Below are 17383 nucleotides of genomic sequence, written 5' to 3'. Positions count from 1 at the left end.
CTTTTACTATTGGTTTTAATTTCCTTTGCAAGGTCCAACTCTACCTGACTTTTAGACTTTCTCACTTTATCCCTACATGCTCTAACCTCAATAAGGTAGCTTTCTTTACTGATCCCTCCCATTTTCCACTCCTTATATGCTTTCTGCTTTTTCTTAATCACCTCTCTGAGATGCTTGCCCATCCAGCTTGGTCTAACACACCTGCCTATAATTTTTTTCCCTTTTCTAGGGATACAGGCTTCTGACAGCTTCTGCAACTTTAACTTAAAATAATTCCAGGCTTCCTCCACTTTAAGATCCATAATTTATTTAGTCCAATCAACTTCCCTAACGAATTTCCTTAATTTACTAAAGTTAGCCCTTTTGAAATCAAAAACCCTAGTCTCAGATTTATTTTTGTTTATCCTTCCATTTAATTTAAACTGAATTAGCTCATGATCACTCGAGCCAAGGTTGTCTCCTACAACCATTTCATCTATGAGATCCTCGCTACTCACCAAAACCAAATCTAAAATAGCATCCCCCCTTGATGGTTCAGCAACTACTTGATGAAGGAATTCATCAGCTATCACATCTAGGAAAATCTGAGCCCTATTACTATTACTAGCACTTGTTCTCCAGTCTATATCTGGAAAGTTGAAATCTCCCATGATTACACAGTTTCCATGAGTATTTACTTCATTAAAAACATTAAAGAGGTCTCTATACATATCCAAATTAGATCCTGGTGGTCTATAACACACCCCAAGCACTATCCCAGGGGAGGATCTGATAGTTTTCTTCCCCAATGTGATTTTTGCCCAAACAGACTCTGTTTTCTCCATTCCATCACTTTTTATTTTTTTACAAAATACCTCATCTTTGATAGACAATGCGACTCCACCACCTTTACCCTTATTTCTGTCTTTCCTAAACAGCACATACCCTTCAATACCTGTACTCCAGTCATGCCTAGTATTCCACCATGTTTCTGTTATTCCTATAATATCTGTTTTCACTTCCTGGACCAATAGCTCTAGTTCCTCCTTTTTGTTACCTAGGCTCCTCGCATTGGTGTACAAACATCTTAATTTTTGCTGTTTGGCCTCATTCACATTCTTTACCCAATTTGGCACAGATGTTATACCTCCAATATGACCTATTAGACTAGTATCCACCCCACCCTTCCTCATGTTCATTCTCCTACCCCCAGCTATATTCTTTCTTACTTTGTTTTCCTCCCTCTCAGTGTTAAGATCTGGCGTAGAGATTACCTTGGCATCTTCCAACCATCTCCCCCAAATTCCTAGTTTAAAGCTCTTTTAATAAGTTGAGCCAGCCTCCATCCTAGAAGTCTATTTCCCTCCCTACTTAGGTGAAGTCCATCCCGAGAGAACAGTCCTCTGTCCATAAATGCCTCCCAGTGACCATACATCCCAAAGCCCTCCTTATAGCACCACTGCCTAAGCCATCTATTGATCATCATAATCCTGACACATCTTTGTTGCCCTTCTCTAGGAACAGGCAGAATTCCACTAAAGATCACCTGAGCCTCAATTTCCTTGAGCATCCTCCCCAGCCTAGCATAGTCTCCCTTAATTCGTTCCAGCGAGAATCTAGCCGTATCATTTGTTCCTACATGAAGGATGATCAATGGATTCCTTCCTGCTCCCTTAATAATTCTCTTCAACCTCAGTTCCACATCTCGTATCTTAGCACCTGGCAGACAGCACACCCTTCTATTCTCTGGATCAGCTCTGGTTACAGGCCTATCTATTCTTCTCAATAAGGAGTCCCCAATCACATAGACCTGCCTTTTCCTAGTGACAGTGAAATTCTCTGGTCTATCTCTAGGGGTATGTCTACACTAGAAAGTTAGTTCGAACTAACGGACGTTAGTTCGAACTAACTTTCCTATGCGCTACACTAGCGCTCCGTTAGTTCGAACTTAATTCGAACTAACGGAGCGCTTAGTTCGAACTAGGTAAACCTCATTTTACGAGGACTAACGCCTAGTTCGAACTAGCTAGTTCGAACTAAGGGCTGTGTAGCCCTTTAGTTCGAACTAGTGGGAGGCTAAGGCTTCCCAGGTTTCCCTGGTGGCCACTCTGGCCAACACCAGGGAAACTCTATTGCCCCCCTCCCGGCCCCGGAGCCCTTAAAGGGCCACGGGCTGGCTACTCACTTTGTGCCAGTTGCAAGGCTGCAAGCACCCGTGCCTGCACAGCCTGCACCTGCCACAGGATGAGCCAGCCATCCGAGGGCTCCCAGCCCTCCACTGCTCCCCACGACCAGCCTGGCGGCTCCCGGGAGCCTGCCCGGGGGCGCAAAAGGCGGGCGCCCGCCTGGTCAAGTGCGGAGATCGTGGACCTCATCAAGGTTTGGGGGGAAGCCTCAAATGTCCACGATCTCCGCACTAGCCACCGGAACGCGGCCGTCTATGGACGCATGGCTGCCAGCCTGGCCGCCAGGGGCCACCAGCGCAGCCGGGAGCAGGTGCGCTGCAAGATTAAAGACTTGCGGCAGTCCTACTCCCGGGCCTGCCTGCCAGGGGCTGACCCGGAGGCCTGCCCCCACTTCCATGCCCTGGACCGCATCCTGGGGCCTCATGCCGTCCCTGCCCCCCGGGACGTGATTGACCCCGGGGCAGAGGGACCGCTCCTGGACACGGAGGAGGAGGAAGAGGGCTCTGAGAGCCAGGAGCCTGCCGCCAGCCTTCCCAGGACCCGGGACCCCCGAGGCACCCCACAGAGCCGCTCGCCTGCATCATCAGAGGCCGGGGAGGCGTCCACCTGTGAGTACCCTCGTGTTCCCCTTATGTGTACGGGGGGCTGGGGCGAGAGGGAGCCCCGGGACCGTGCGCCTGGGCCTTGCCCATCACAGAGCAGCAGCTGGGGATCCTGCAGGGGCCCTGGCCTTGCAGAGGGGAGATGGGTTTCACACACCTGGGCCCCTGGGGTAATTGACCGCTGGTCTTCTTGCACCACAGCTGCAGCACCGGGGCCTGCAGGGCGCACCACACCGCCTGCAGCAGCCGCCCGCGCCCGGGCAAGCAGGACAGCCAGGAACCAGGAGGACTACCAGAGGCGGCATCTCCGGTTCCTGGACCGACAGCTCCGTCTCCAGGACCACTGGGTCCAGGAGGACCTCAGGCTGCGCCAGAGGAGTCTGGAGGCCCTGGAGGAGCAGGGACGTGCCCTGCGAGGCCACCTCCAGAGCCTGCTGGACCGCTTTCCATTTCCTCCTCCCCCTGCTCCCCCTCTTGCTCCCCCTGCTCCCCCTCTTGCTCCCCCTCTTGCTCCCCCTCTTGCTCGCCCTGCTCCCCCTGCTCCTCCTGCTTCCGCTCCTGCTTCCGCTCCTGCTTCCTCCACACCCCCTGTCCTCTCTGCCCCCCCCTCCACAACCATTCCCCACCGACGCCCCCGGACCCGCAGTGTGGCGAGACGGGAGAGGCACCCAGACTCCCACCCCTGAGCTTTCCTTTCCCTTCCTCCCTTCCCTCCCCTCCCCTTCCAGCTCCCTCGTCCCAGGTTTCCCCCTCCCTTCTCCCACCTTCATTCCTCCCTCCCCCACCCCAGTTCTCTGAAATAAACAGACGTTTTTGTTTGAAAAACAGGTGTCTTTATTGTACAGTAGATAGGGAGGGGAAAGGGGAAGGGGGGGGGTAGGGTGGAAGAAGGCCCCGGTGGGGCATGCAGGGAGAGGTCAGTCCTCCTCCTCCTCCACCTGGAAGCTCTCCCGCAGGGCTTCCCGGATCCGGATGGCCCCCCGCTGGGCTTCCCGGACGGCGGCGGTGCGGGGCTGACCGTAGTGTCCAGCCATGCGGTCAGCCTCAGCCATCCAGGCTGGCAAGAAAGCCTCCCCCTTCCGCTCACACAAATTGTGGAGCACACAACATGCCGCCACCACGGGAGGGATGTTGTGCTCGGCCAGGTCCAGACGGGTGAGGAGGCATCGAAAGCGGGCTTTCAGTCGCCCGAAGGCCCCCTCCACCACGATGCGGGCCCTGCTCAGCCTGTTATTGAAGGCCTGGCGGGAGGGATTGAGGTGCCCCGGGTAGGGCTTCATGAGCCACGGCTGCAGTGGGTAGGCGGCATCCCCCACCAGGCAGACGGGCATGTCCACATCCCCGACCCTGATGTGGCGGTCGGGGAAGAAGGTCCCGTCCTGCAGCCGCTGGCACACGGAGGAGTTCCGGTACACCCGGGCGTCGTGTGCTTTGCCGGACCAGCCCACATTTATGTCCGTGAACTGTCCCCGGTGGTCACACACGGCCTGCAGGATGACGGAGAAGTACCCCTTGCGGTTCACGTACCGGGACGCCTGGTGTTCCGGGGCACGGATGGGGATGTGCGTCCCGTCGATGGCCCCCCCGCAGTTGGGGAAGCCGAGGGCGCCGAATCCCCGGATGACGGCATCCGGGTCGGCGAGGCGGACCACCCTGCGGAGCAGCACCCGGTTGATGGCCTTGACCACCTGCGGAGAGAGACACAGCAAAGCGTCAATCAGTGGGGCGCCCGGGTGGCTGGGAGCATTCATGCCCTGGCAGTGCCCCGCGCCCCACTCCCGGAAGCAACCCCCCTGGCGGCGTGTAGTACGGCCGGGACAGCCCGACCCCTCCGGTGCGGGGCGCCTTCGCCTCCTCCCGCCCCCCCCTTTGTCCCTGGGGCGGCCCATCCCCTCCTCGCAGCCCCCCTCCCCCCCGGCTCGGTGGCTGACGAGCGCCGTACCTGCATGAGCACTGCTCCGACAGTGGATCTCCCCACGCCGAACTGGTTCCCGACGGATCGGTAGCTGTCCGGCGTGGAGAGCTTCCAGAGGGCGATGGCCACCCGCTTCTGGAGGGGGATGGCGGGCCTCATGCGAGTGTCCCTTCTTTGCAGGGCAGGGGCGAGCCACTCGCAGAGCTCCAGGAAGGTGTCCCTCCTCATCCTAAAGTTCTGGGTCCACTGTCGGTCGTCCCAGTGCTCCAGGACGATGCGGTCCCACCAGTCGCTGCTGGTGTCCAGACGCCAGATGCGGCGGGGCACGCCGGTGCCGGGGCGCCGCCGCGGCTCCTCCACGGCCCCCAGGGCGGCCAGGCGGAGAGGCAGGGGGCTGACGTTCCCCAGGTGGTGCCAGGCAGCCTCGAGCCATTGCTGGCAGGCTTGCAGCAGCAAGTCCAGAACGTGCACCAGAAGGTGCAGGGCGAGCCGTGGCTCCATGTTGCCACCTGCGGCGGTCCCCCCCGAAGGGAAGCACCGACACAGACGGGCACAGAGACCAACGCTTTGCTGTCCCTCGGCGAGGTTGGCAAGCAAGCAGGAAAAGCTGAGAACCGGCTGTCCAGGGGGGTCCCTTTAAGCACGAGCCTCAGATAGCCTCAGACAGCAGCCACACAAAGCAACTGCTGACCTGATGCCCTGCCAGAACCGGTTTCAGCTGCCCTTAAATGCCCCCCTGCGTCCAATCAGTGTGGACGCGCTAGTTCGAACTAGCAAAACGCTAGTTCGAACTAGTTTTTAGTTCTAGATGCGCTAGTTCGAACTAACTTAGTTCGAATTAACTAATTCGAACTAAGTTAGTTCGAACTAGCGCTGTAGTGTAGACGTACCCTAGCTTCCTCTGGCTGCAAGTCCTTACCATTCCTATTTTCCCTTGTAATCCTAATGCTCATTATTGGTGTTGTCTCCATTAAGTCTTCCCCTTTATCTATGGTAACTTTAGCAACATTCATCTCTGCACTCGATCAGGGGGACTGGCTTTCGACTCTCGACCTCCAGGATGCCTACTTCCACATCACGGTACATCCTGCTCACAGATGTTTCTTGCGGTTTACGGTGGGCATCCAACACTATCAGTACCATCTGCTCCCCTTTGGCCTCTCAACTGCTCCCAGAGTGTTCTTCAAAACCCTGGCGGTCGTAATGGCCTCACTCCGGCGCCAGAGAGTCATAATATTCCCGTACTTAGATGACTGCCTCATAAAAGGCGTGTCCTTTCAGGAAACTAAGGCCATGCATCTTTTGGTCAGCCTCGGCTTTCACATAAACTATGCGAAGTCTTCCCTTCTTCTAACGCAGAAGCTGGAGATCATAGGTGCCCTTATCGACACGGTCGCAGAAAAGCTACCCTGCCCGAACACAGGTTCACTACCATTCGCAACCTCATCCTGACCACACGTTCAGTTCCTACCATGGTGGTACACCACTGTCTCAAAATTCTCGGACACGTGGCCTCTACTACGTATGTCGTCAAACTGGCCAGACTCCACATGAGGGGCCTCCAATCATGGTTGGCAACAACTTACAGACCTTCCAGAGACCAAGTCTCCAAACTGGTGGTGATCCCACCACTCATTCTCAATTCCCTTCTCTGGTGGACAATTCCACAAAACATGTTGGAAGGCGTCCCCTTCCAATATTCTCCTCCCACGCTCACTGTAATAACAGACGCTTCACTTATGGGATGGGGAGTTCATCTAGGGAACATTACAGGCCAGGACAAATGGTCGTTCACAGAACAGACTTTCCGTATCAACTTCTTCGAGCTACAAGCAGTCAGGTACCCGTGCCAGCATTTCCAGCAGTACATAGCTCACAAGTCCATCACCATCATGACAGACAATACACCTGCATGTACTACATCAACCGGCAGGGGGGTGCTTGATCCCCATCCCTATGCACGGAGGCCATCACATTCTGGAATTGGTGCCTCTCACATCAGGTCATTCCACTAGCTGCTTACATCCTGGGAGTACTCAATGTCACAGCAGATGCCTTAAGCCGCACGTTCCATGATCAGCATGAATGGGAGATAGACAGACATGCTCTCACTCCCCTCTCCCTCCAGTGGGGCCAACCAGACATAGACCTTTTTGCCACAAAAAGCAACAGGAAGTACCATCTCTATTGCTCCAGAGGAGCTCTGGGAAAACATTCACTCAGAGATGCTGTTTCCATCACATGGGATGCTCACCTTCTTTATAGGTTTCCTCCCTTCCCCCTTCTACACAAAGTCCTCAACAAAATCAAAGCGGACCAGGCTCGGGTGATATTAGCGGCACCCGCGTGGCCCAGATGGACGTGGTATCCTTACCTTCTCAGGATGACGATGATGGACCTGTACCCCTTCCCACTCCACCACGATCTTCTGTCACAACATCACAGGAAGACGCTCCATCCGGAACTCCACAAGCTCCATCTCCACGCTTGGCTCCTTCGTGGCTCCAGGATGCCTGTTCGGAACAGGTGAAAGAGATATTAATCAACAGTAGAAGGCAATCCACCAGGAAAACATACTTATACAAATGGAACTGCTTTTCTCACTGGTACAATCGCCTACACACAACACCTCCGGAGTCTGCCCCCCTCCCTACTTTGTTGGACTACTTATTATCTCTCAAACAGTTGAGCCTCGCCCTTAGCTCTAGCAAGGTCCACGCAGCTGCCATAGCTGCCTTTCATCATCCTATCGATGGAGTTTCCTTCCTTGCTAACCCATTAACTAAACGCTTCCTTAAAGGTCTGCAAAACATCTTCCCTCCGATCAGTCCACCAGTCCCCGTCTTGGATCTGAACCATGTCCTAAAAAGCCTGATGAAGCCACCATTGGAACCTCTAGTGACCTGCTCTTGGTCTCATCTGTCCATGAAGGTGTCCTTTCTCATCGCGATTACCTTCAGCAGGAGAGTGAGCGAACTCATGGCCTTGATGGCTAATCCTCCATACACAGTGCTCACAAAGGACAGAGTGATACTCCGACCCCAACCGAAGTTCCTCCCCAATGTACCTTCCCCCTTCCACATTAACAAATCCATATACTTACCTGTCTTCTTTCTGAATCCACATGCCAACCCAGTCCAGGCTGCATGACACACTCTCAACATCCGACGGGCACTGGCGTTCTACGTCGATCGCAATAAGCAATCGCGAGCCTCAACTAGGCTTTTCATCTCATACGCCTGCCAGCACCCAGCCAGCAGACCCTGCACCTGGCACGGCTCGAGCCAGCCACCCGATGCCCCCCAGCCCTCCCCCTCTTCCCGGGACCAGGCTGGCGGTTCCCGGGAGCTTGCCCGGGACCGCAAGAGGCGGGCACCCTCCTGGTCTAGTGCGGACATCATGGACCTCGTCCATGACCTCCGCACTAGGCACAGGAAAGTGGCCGTCTAGGACAGGAGAGCTGCCAACCTGGCCATCCAGGAGCAGGTGTGCATGAAAATCAAGGTGGTCCACTGAGACCCCGACCCTGAGCCATGAGCTTACAGTGGCCATACTGGGTCAGAACAAAGGTCCATCTAGCCCAGTAGCCTGTCTGCCAACAGCGGCCAACCCTAGGGACCCTGGAGGGGATGGACCGAAGACAGTGACCAAGCCATTTGTCTCGTGCCATCCCTCTCCAGCCTTCCACAAACTTTGGGCAGGGACACCACTCCTACCCCCTGGCTAATAGCACTCCATGGACCCAACCTCCATCACTTTATCTCACTTCTCTTTAAACTCTGTTCTAGTTCTAGCCTTCACAGCCTCCTGCAGCAAGGAGTTCCACGGGTTGACTCTTTGCTTTGTGAAGAAGAACTTTCTGTTACTAGTTTGAAGCCTCCTACCCATTCCTTTCCTTTGGTGTCCTCTAGTCCTTCTATTATGGGAACTAATGAAGAACTTTTCTGTATGAACCCTCTCCACCCCACTCATGCTTTTATAGACCTCTATCCTATCCCCCCTCAGTTTCCCCTTTTCTAAACTGAAAAGTCCCAGTCTCTTTAGCCTCTCTTCATATGGGACCTGTTCCAAACCTCTGATCATTTTAGTTGCCCTCCCCTCTCCCAGCCTCTCTCTTCCCCTCTCCCACGTCCTTTTCCCAGTCTCCCCGAGTTTTGTTCAATAAAGAGAGATTCTATTTTTGACCACACGTTTTCTTTATTTTGTACATCAGGGAGGGAGGCTAGGGAAGGGTAAGTGGAAGGAGGTGAGGGAGGAATGGGGTACAAGCCCCCGATGGCGAGGACTGGGCTGGCTCTGCAGGCTTCTGGGGGTGGAAGCTTTCCTGCAGCCCCCCAATTGCCCCCTCTCCCCAGATGGCAGCCTGCGGCAAGTGCAGCCGGTCTGATGGCCAAGTGCTGTGATGTGCCCAATGTGGGCACTCAGGGCACTCCAAGCCAGGACTGCTTTGCAAGCGGGGAACCCCTGAGAACTGTCTGTCTGGGGTGGGGGTCGGGTCCCTTTAAGCACAGCCCTCGGCTAGCCTGAGGCAGCAGCTCCACGCTCTAAGTCCTCTTCTGATGCCCTGCCGGCACTGCTTCCGGCCATCCTTAACCCCGCTTCAGGGTCCACTTAATGTGGACATGCTAGTTCGAATTAGCAAAATGCTAATTCAAACTAGTTTTTTATTCTGGATGCGTTAGTTCGAATTACCTTGGTTCGAATTAACTAATTTGAACTAAGTTAGTTCGAATTAGCGCTGTAGTGTAGACATGCCCCAAGAGTTAAGTGATTGAATAAGGCAAATAGAACTCAGGCATTCATACCGTGAAGTGGCAAGTGAATGTGGATTTAGTTAATTGGAGTCACAGAGATGTGATTCAAGAAAAGTACTTAGTATCCGCAGCTGTCATTGGCTTCACTGGGACTTGAACACATTCAGTACCATGCAGGATCATACACACCGAGGAACTGTTCAATGGTTTAAAGTTAAGTTTCATGTCCAGCTCTTCCCAGCAATATTGTCTTTGTGAGTGTTTAAAAAAATTACTAAAATTACTAATACTCACTAGTATTAGTGTTCATGGAAGACAGTGGTTGAAGGTTTGATATGTCAGGACCAGGAACAATGCCCTGGTGAGAGAAAATTTTAATTCCATGACTAGGGACGTTAAGAAGTGGGTATTTTACTAATCATGTTGTCAATAACATTTTTATCGACTACACTATTAGTCAATAAGGGAAGGAGCTCATTCCCAGCTTGTGCCAGGTCTAGGAGCTACCACCGCTTTGGGTCTGCAGTTTAAATGTAGTAATGCATTTAAAATGAAGAGTCTCACTGAGGGTAGGTCCCAGACCCAGTGTGGGAGATGCGAGGCAGCTTCTGCCTACGGTGAGCCTGGACCCACCGCAGGCAGATGCTGCTTCGTGCCCTCCCCATGCTGTGTGGGCAGGTGGCACTGCAGAGATGATGCTGGGGAGAATTAAGCGGGCTCCCCTCAGCACTGGCTCCTGCTTTCCCCCCACTTGCTGCTTCTGTATCAAAGGCAGCAAAAGGGGGGAATGCGAGTAGTTGAGCACTCAACTCGACTAATCAATAAGCCTAGGATTATCAGTTAGTTGACTACTTGGCTTACATCTCTACCTTGTACCTCTATCTGCTGGAAATAGGGCTGATGATTTGGTTTCTATTAGGTTACTGCCCTAGTTTCTGCTTGGAGAGAGCTTTTATAGGAACTTCTGATCAATAAGTGTCTGATCTATTTGAATTTTTACCCTCTTCTGGTTGTCTCTTCTTCCTCAATATAGCTTTATGGTTTCTGTGTAGAGAAATATTTAATTACATTAAACTATCCAAAACCTTCTGGCTGCTATGTGTGCTCTGAAGACTGTGTTGGAATTGCAAATTTGTATGTTGGGGGGGGGGGGGGGAGGAGAGGTGTGCATTCTCCAGTCTTTCTTGCAGGCTATAAGCTGTTTCTAAGGACTAAATTTTTTTTTTAAATGAGAAACTAAAGAAAATTTTTCAATTTATTACTGGTAAGTAGAGCATTGAATTTCCCCGCCAAGCCCTAGAGTTTTTTTTTTTTTTTTTAAGCAAGTAACTTAAGAATCCAAGTCCCCTTTTCAGATGTAGCATAGGTACTTCGGCACTTGAAATGGAACTTAAATTCAAGAAATCATTTTAGCCCTTTAAAATTGGGAGTTTTATAGTATAATTATTAGATAAAACCCATTTCTTCAGATGAACTGGAGTGGAAAAAAGGAGGAAACCCAGAATTTATAACAAGAAAAGAAGGAAGAGAGAAAAAATACCTGTCAGTCATAGTGCTGGTGCTAATGACACTAATTGAGTGGGCTGAAAGTGTCCCATACTTAGTTTTTGATGTGAATGAGGTGTTGAATCCCTCTATGGAAGGCTGGTTTTATAATGGGACATCCAGTTAATGTCTTTGTTCAAGCCCAGGAAAACTGTCAAATTTGCATATAAAGGTCAATTCTGTACTCTCTCGCTCTGCGGTTGGCTTGTGGAATTCCTTTGTAGAAGCACGTATACTTTTAAATCCAGGATTGAGTGATCAGTCAGGTTAAAATGTTCCCCTACAGGTTTATGAGTGTTACCATTTCTGACGTGTCCATTTATTCTTTGCAGTAGAGATTGTCCAGTTTGGCCAATATATATGGCAGAGGGGCATTGCTGGCGCTTGATGGCATAGATCACATTCATTTAGATACTTTTGAAAATTGTACCCTTACTCTTGATTTCTACAAGAAAGCTTTTTGGCTTCGTTAGTTTGGTATTGCTTTTGCATCCGATATCCACTAGATGTATCATCTTCCCTAATGAAACAGCCTCAGTTAAAACTAAGTTTTACTTGACTTATGCACAAGTAATCACAGTAAAGGGAAAACTGGAAGCAAGATATGGTTCTTCATGGAAAAAATTTTCCATGTATAAAAATGTTTTGTACAAATTCAGTACAGCAATGGCTATTTAAGCTCTGTCAACATGAAATTATTTCCTATTGAATGTCAGGTGAATATCACTGATTTCGTGGTATAAACACAATTTTACCAATTGTTGCATGCTGCCTCAATGCATTACAAGTAATTTCTTACTTTTCTGTTACAATATCTACACAGAATGATTGTCTCTGCTCAGTCCTATTTTACGGTTTGTATGAATGATAGTTATCTTGAACAAGAGTATTAAAAGACTTTAATAATGCTAAAAAGAATCAGAAATAATTTCTCTGCTTTGCTAAGTGTTTTGTTAGCATGAAGATCTGATGCAGTGGTAAATTGATGTTGACATTAACAAATTTGACTGTATTAAAGTTTGTACAATGTCTAACCCAGGTAGGTGGGGCAGCATTGATCCAAGATTAGGACTTCTAGGTGCTGTGGTAATGCAAATAAATAATAATAGCAATAATAAACAACACATAAAATAAAACACTTACGACTGACCCCCTGTCTTGTTGATGTCAATGGAACTTTTACTATTACTTTGGTAGCACTTGGATTTGACCCTGACTGTGTATTCTTTCATGTAGAACCTGATCCTGTGAATGGCTGGGCATGCTCACTACTGCATTAGCTTCATTGTACGCTAAACTCGTTTAGCACCTCAAAGTTTTGAGCCCCAATATTGAGTAATTTGGATGATATTTTTGTTTTCGGTCCATTTTGTTTACCCACCAGAGAATGTTTAGGTTTAGCTTGATTCATTTTTATTGAGATTAAACTATATCATAAAATCCCTTGATAATTCTGAGCAATTTTATCCCTCAGATGAAAAGAAGACAAGGATATAAAAGATTACTGTTAACTCAAAATCTTTTCTTCATTCTAATAAAACTGATTTTTAGACACCAACAGAAAACTGAATTCTTACCCCCTGTGGATTAATAAAAAGGCTGCATTTGCTAGAACTACCAATTACTTGCATTTCATGAAAGCTAAATTTGTTTAAAAAAGAAAGAAAAAGAAAAGTAAAACTAGAAGCTCCTTTTTAATTTATGCTTGAGGCTTTTGAATTAGGTATTAGAGAGTAATTTGAAGAGCACATTTACATACAATAGAAACCTGTGAGCAAATAAAAAGTGTTGTTTAGGATCCATAGAGGAGCAAAATATATACTCTATATCTGACACTCGTCTTGGGATTTATGAATTTTCTGTTGGATATAACATTTAAAGTTAATTAAAGATATAATTAGCTATTTGATAAACAATATGTTTTGTAACTTCATTAAAGATGCTGCCTTTCTTAATTGTAATGGTCCGAAAGGTTGTCAGAGAACTGTACATTAGCTGCAGTGATAATAATGATTTTATATGCTAATAATTTTTAAATTAATAACTTGTATAGTTTTTCAGCCACCTGGGAAAAATAATTTATATTCCTAAAGCTTACTTTGGTGGGAGTGGATATTCTGGTATATAAAGTTCATTCATTTTACATTAGTGCTAATGGTAAGTACGTTAGATCCACTGGTGTGAAAGGATTAAAAGCATCAGCATTAGACAAGCGTGAACATTTCAGAGAGAAATCCTTGTTAGAGGGACCTATTGGGACCTTATAACTTGATTTTCTATTTATTGATTAGATGCTTCTTGTTTTTGTTATGTGAAACTGCACGGAGACTGAAACTTATTGCTCTACAACACTGAATACAAAAATATGCATTAAGATAACACCAAGAGGTCTATTTTCCTCTTGATGGTGGCATGTAACTTCCATTAACCTTAATGTGTGTTGCACATGTACATCAAGGGAAGCATAAATGCTCTAATATTTGACTAAGGCAGCAAAAAGAATGGACTGTTAAGGAGATCTGTCTGTAGATTTCTGCATACCTGCAAGTACCTGTTTTAAATATTCAATGTTACCGTAAACTATGGGTGCCAAATATTTAGCTGAGGAAGAATTTGGAAGATCTGCATCTTCCTGCACCTGTCTAGTGTTAAACCAGTAGTTATGGGATTTCAGGGATTTATTTGTTTTGGAGCGCTGTGTTCTAGAACCTTGTCTGATGCCAACGATGTATGAAGAACGAGAGGAATAACTCAGGAGGCAGATGCCATACAAAAATATTCTAATTAACAAACAACCCAAGAACATTTGTTCTTTATGAGGAAATAACATCTTCTTCACTATGCACTATATGTGGCAACAAACACAAGGCAGAGTAGTGCTGAGACAGGGAATAAGGACCTAGTAGTCACTTTTTTCCACTTTCATAGTGGAGAAAAGGTAAGCCATAAGAAAAACTATGTAACTGGGGGTTTTGTGATTGACTTCAGTCAGAAGAGGATTAGCTACAAGGTCTGAGGATGAATTTGCATGTCCTATATGTGAAAGTATATAAATATATGCAATGCACGTATTAGATAACTGCTCTCTGACAAGTTTTCACTCTGTGTAGTATGTCTTGTAAGGAGAATACTTATGTAATATTCCTACATCAGGCCCCAATTTAAAAAAATCCACATAAATATGTTCTGAAGGTGTTTTTCCTAGTAAGAATGCTTTCTTGTACTGGAGGCCTCTGTGACCCCCACCAGATTGCTACAAGAATGTCACATTTGTGACATTGAACCCATATTGGGTGCATCTACACAGCATCTTTAGCTCGAAACAAGCTACGCAATTTGCGCTATGCAAATTGTGTAGCTTATTTCACATGTATTTCAAAATAGCTTATTTCATAATTTGGTGCTATCTACACAAAGCCAGATTTTGAAATAAAGCGCTATACTGAAATGCCCCTTAATCCTCATTGAACAAGGTTTACCAGGACATCGGAATAAGCTACCCGTTATTTTGAAATCTATTTTGAAATAACGGGCTGCTTCAATAGACGCAGAATAGCTATTTTAGGATACTTCAGGTATCCCAAATTAGCTCCACAGTTTAGACATACCCACTTATACCTGGAATGTAACTGAGAGAAAATAAAACTTGTGCTAATGCAGGCTTTTTACTCCCCTGCCATATATAAAGATTATATATGCAATTTCTCTAAATTGATAGAAGATATTAGGGACTAACTATATTGGACAGGACCCTTGTAATGTTAATTTTAAAAGGTCAAAAAGAAAGCAAATTCACATGTAATGTTTTGAAAGGTGATGCCAAAGCTTTGCAACTGTTAAAGAGCCATCAGAGCACATCCTATAAATATATAGTTATAACTCTGGAAACAAGTAAATTATTTTCCTTGACAGATCCAAACATCGCTTTAAATGTAATAGAAATTTTCCAAAGTCACTTATCTAATGTCCTGCATTCGGACAGAGTTGTCCATGTTTTGGACTAATTGGTTGATACATTTATTTTCTTTTAAACAAAACAATTGTTGTAGGATATGAGTGCCAACAACATCTGAAATTAGATTTTTTTTATAATAATTGTTTAATTTAAAAATGGGGGACTTTTTAAAATTGCATACTCCTGAGTAACCTAGGAAGGAAAAGAGGGTTACAACTGTATATTCCAATTTTCCACGCACAAAGATGCTAGCAATCTATAATCCTGTAAACAAAGTGACTGCAATAGTAATACTGACACAAACTCACCTGTGGTGCCAACACTCAATATCTTTGTCATGAATAACTGTTAGCTGATAATGTTTTAACTGAAAGCTTTTTTTTTAACCCATTGCATGTGTATTTTTCTGTCTTCAGTATTGTCAACTGAAGATCCAAACAGCACTGAGGGTAATGAGAAGGAATGATAGTTTAGATATATTCTTTCCTTGAACTGCTGGTTGAATTAAATCTTTTGTTTCCTCTATGGACATACAATCTATAACAACCTTTTGAGATGAATTTAGAAACAGGGGTCTGCATTCTTTTATTCTTGGTCCAAAGATTAAAATTGATCACAAGAGACACAAGGGAGCCGGCTGTAGTATCACAGCTCAATGTGGTTAACGAGCATAGTGCATGGCTTCTGTTCTACTTAACTGCTCTTACAGGTTACAAATATTATTGATTGCAGAGGTCATTGGAGGCTGGAGAGGTTATGTTGCTTGATGCTATTTGGCAATTTTTGAGGGATGAGAGCTATGAGCCCTCTTAGCAGTTGGGACAGGTATAGTTTAAACCTGACAAAAGGAGATATATTTTCATGTGAGCTGGCAAAGCCCTTCAGATAGAAATAATGAATTGAAATTTGATAGGTTGTTTTATCATAGGTCAAATGCTGAGCTGTAGAAGAAGGGGTGGAGGAGATTTTAATTATTACCCTTTCATCAGAATGCACTGATGATAGGTTTTCAGTCCTAGATCTGAGTTGTAGACAAATTAATAGTGCTTAGAACTCTTTTTACAAGGTATCATTTTTAACATATGTAGAGAAGGTTTACTGAAATTTGGAAATACAGCATAGGTGGAATAATATGTACATGATTACTTAGCAGTTTTGAGAGTATGTTTTTTGTTCTTTCATGTGGGCATAACTGCTATATTAATATTCTCAAGATTTAAGGCAAACAGCAGTATTGTATGTTTTACTAAGTTTCTAAAGAGCTGGGAGGGGGGGAACTATTTGCATCCTGTATATAAATTTCAGATGTAAGATTTTAGTGATATGTGGTAGCACTTAAAAAAATAACACTTTTGTAGCTTAAGGTTAGTATAATTTGGATATTACTGTCCCATTGAGAAATTAGGTCCAGAACATGCCCCATATTTAAGTGAGAGAAATGCCTCTTCAAATATGTAAAAACAGAACATAAGAATGGCCATACTGGGTCAGACCAAAGGTCCATCTAGCCCAGTATCCTGTCTGATGACAGTGGCCAATACCACATGCCCCAGAGGGAGGGAACACAATAGGTAATCATCAAGTGTTCCCTCTCCTGTCATCTGTTTCCAGACAAACAGAGGCTAATAGCCATTGATGGACCTAGTCTCCATGAATCTATCTAGCTCTTTTTTGAACCCTGTTTAAGTCCTACACTTCACATCATCCTTTGTCAAGGAGTACCACAGGTTGACTGTACACCGTCTGAAGAAAAACTTCCTTTTGTTTGTTTTAAACCTGTTCCCTATTAATTTCATTTGGTGACCCCTAGGTCTTATTGTGGAAATAAGTAAATAACTTTTCCATATTTACTTTTTCTACAGCAGTCATGATTTTATATACCTCAAAAATATCCCTCCCTTGTCTCCTCTTTTCTATTCTGAAAAATCCAAGTCTTTTTAATCTCAGTTCATATGGGGCCCGTTGCAAACCCCTATCATTTTTGTTGCCCTATTCCTAACCTTTTGCAATGCCAATATGTCTTTTTTGATCTGTATGTGGTATTCAGGATGTGTGCATATCATGGATTTATATAGAGGCAATGAGCTATTCTCTTTCTTATTCTCTATCCCTTTTTAAATGATTTCTAATATTGTATTTGTTTTTTTGACTGCTGTTTAACACTGAATGGATGTTTTCAGAGAACTATCCACAATGACTCCAAGATCTCTCTCTCAAGTAGTTGTAGCTAAAATAGTCCCCATCATATTGTATGTATGTTGGTATTATATTTTTCCATTGTGCATTACTTTACATTTATCAACATTACATTTCATTTGCCATTTTGTTGCCCAATCACTTAGTTTGGTGAGATCTTTATGAAGCTCTTCACAGTCTGTTTTGGTCTTAACTATTTTGAGCAGTTTTGTATCATCTGTATATTTTGCCTCCTCACTGTTTACCCCTTT

General features: G+C 46.3%; 1 protein-coding gene and 1 long non-coding RNA gene across 8 annotated transcripts in view; one reads left to right on the top strand and one right to left on the bottom strand.

Annotated features, from left to right (window-relative positions):
- Positions 1–17383, top strand: part of DPYD (dihydropyrimidine dehydrogenase) — a 680031-nt gene that overhangs the window by 343225 nt on the left and 319423 nt on the right. The window lies entirely within an intron of this gene.
- LOC142830588 (uncharacterized) overlaps positions 1–17383 on the bottom strand; it is a 122345-nt gene that overhangs the window by 29252 nt on the left and 75710 nt on the right. The window contains exon 5 of the long non-coding RNA XR_012905965.1: positions 7057–7195. This is a non-coding gene — a long non-coding RNA (uncharacterized LOC142830588). The remainder of the gene's footprint in view (positions 1–7056; positions 7196–17383) is intronic.

The sequence above is a fragment of the Pelodiscus sinensis genome, chromosome 9 (genome assembly GCF_049634645.1).
Source record: "Pelodiscus sinensis isolate JC-2024 chromosome 9, ASM4963464v1, whole genome shotgun sequence".
Taxonomy (NCBI): Eukaryota; Metazoa; Chordata; order Testudines; family Trionychidae; genus Pelodiscus; species Pelodiscus sinensis.
The sequence above is the reverse complement of the archived record's forward strand: the minus strand, read 5'-3'. Positions and strand labels throughout refer to the sequence as shown.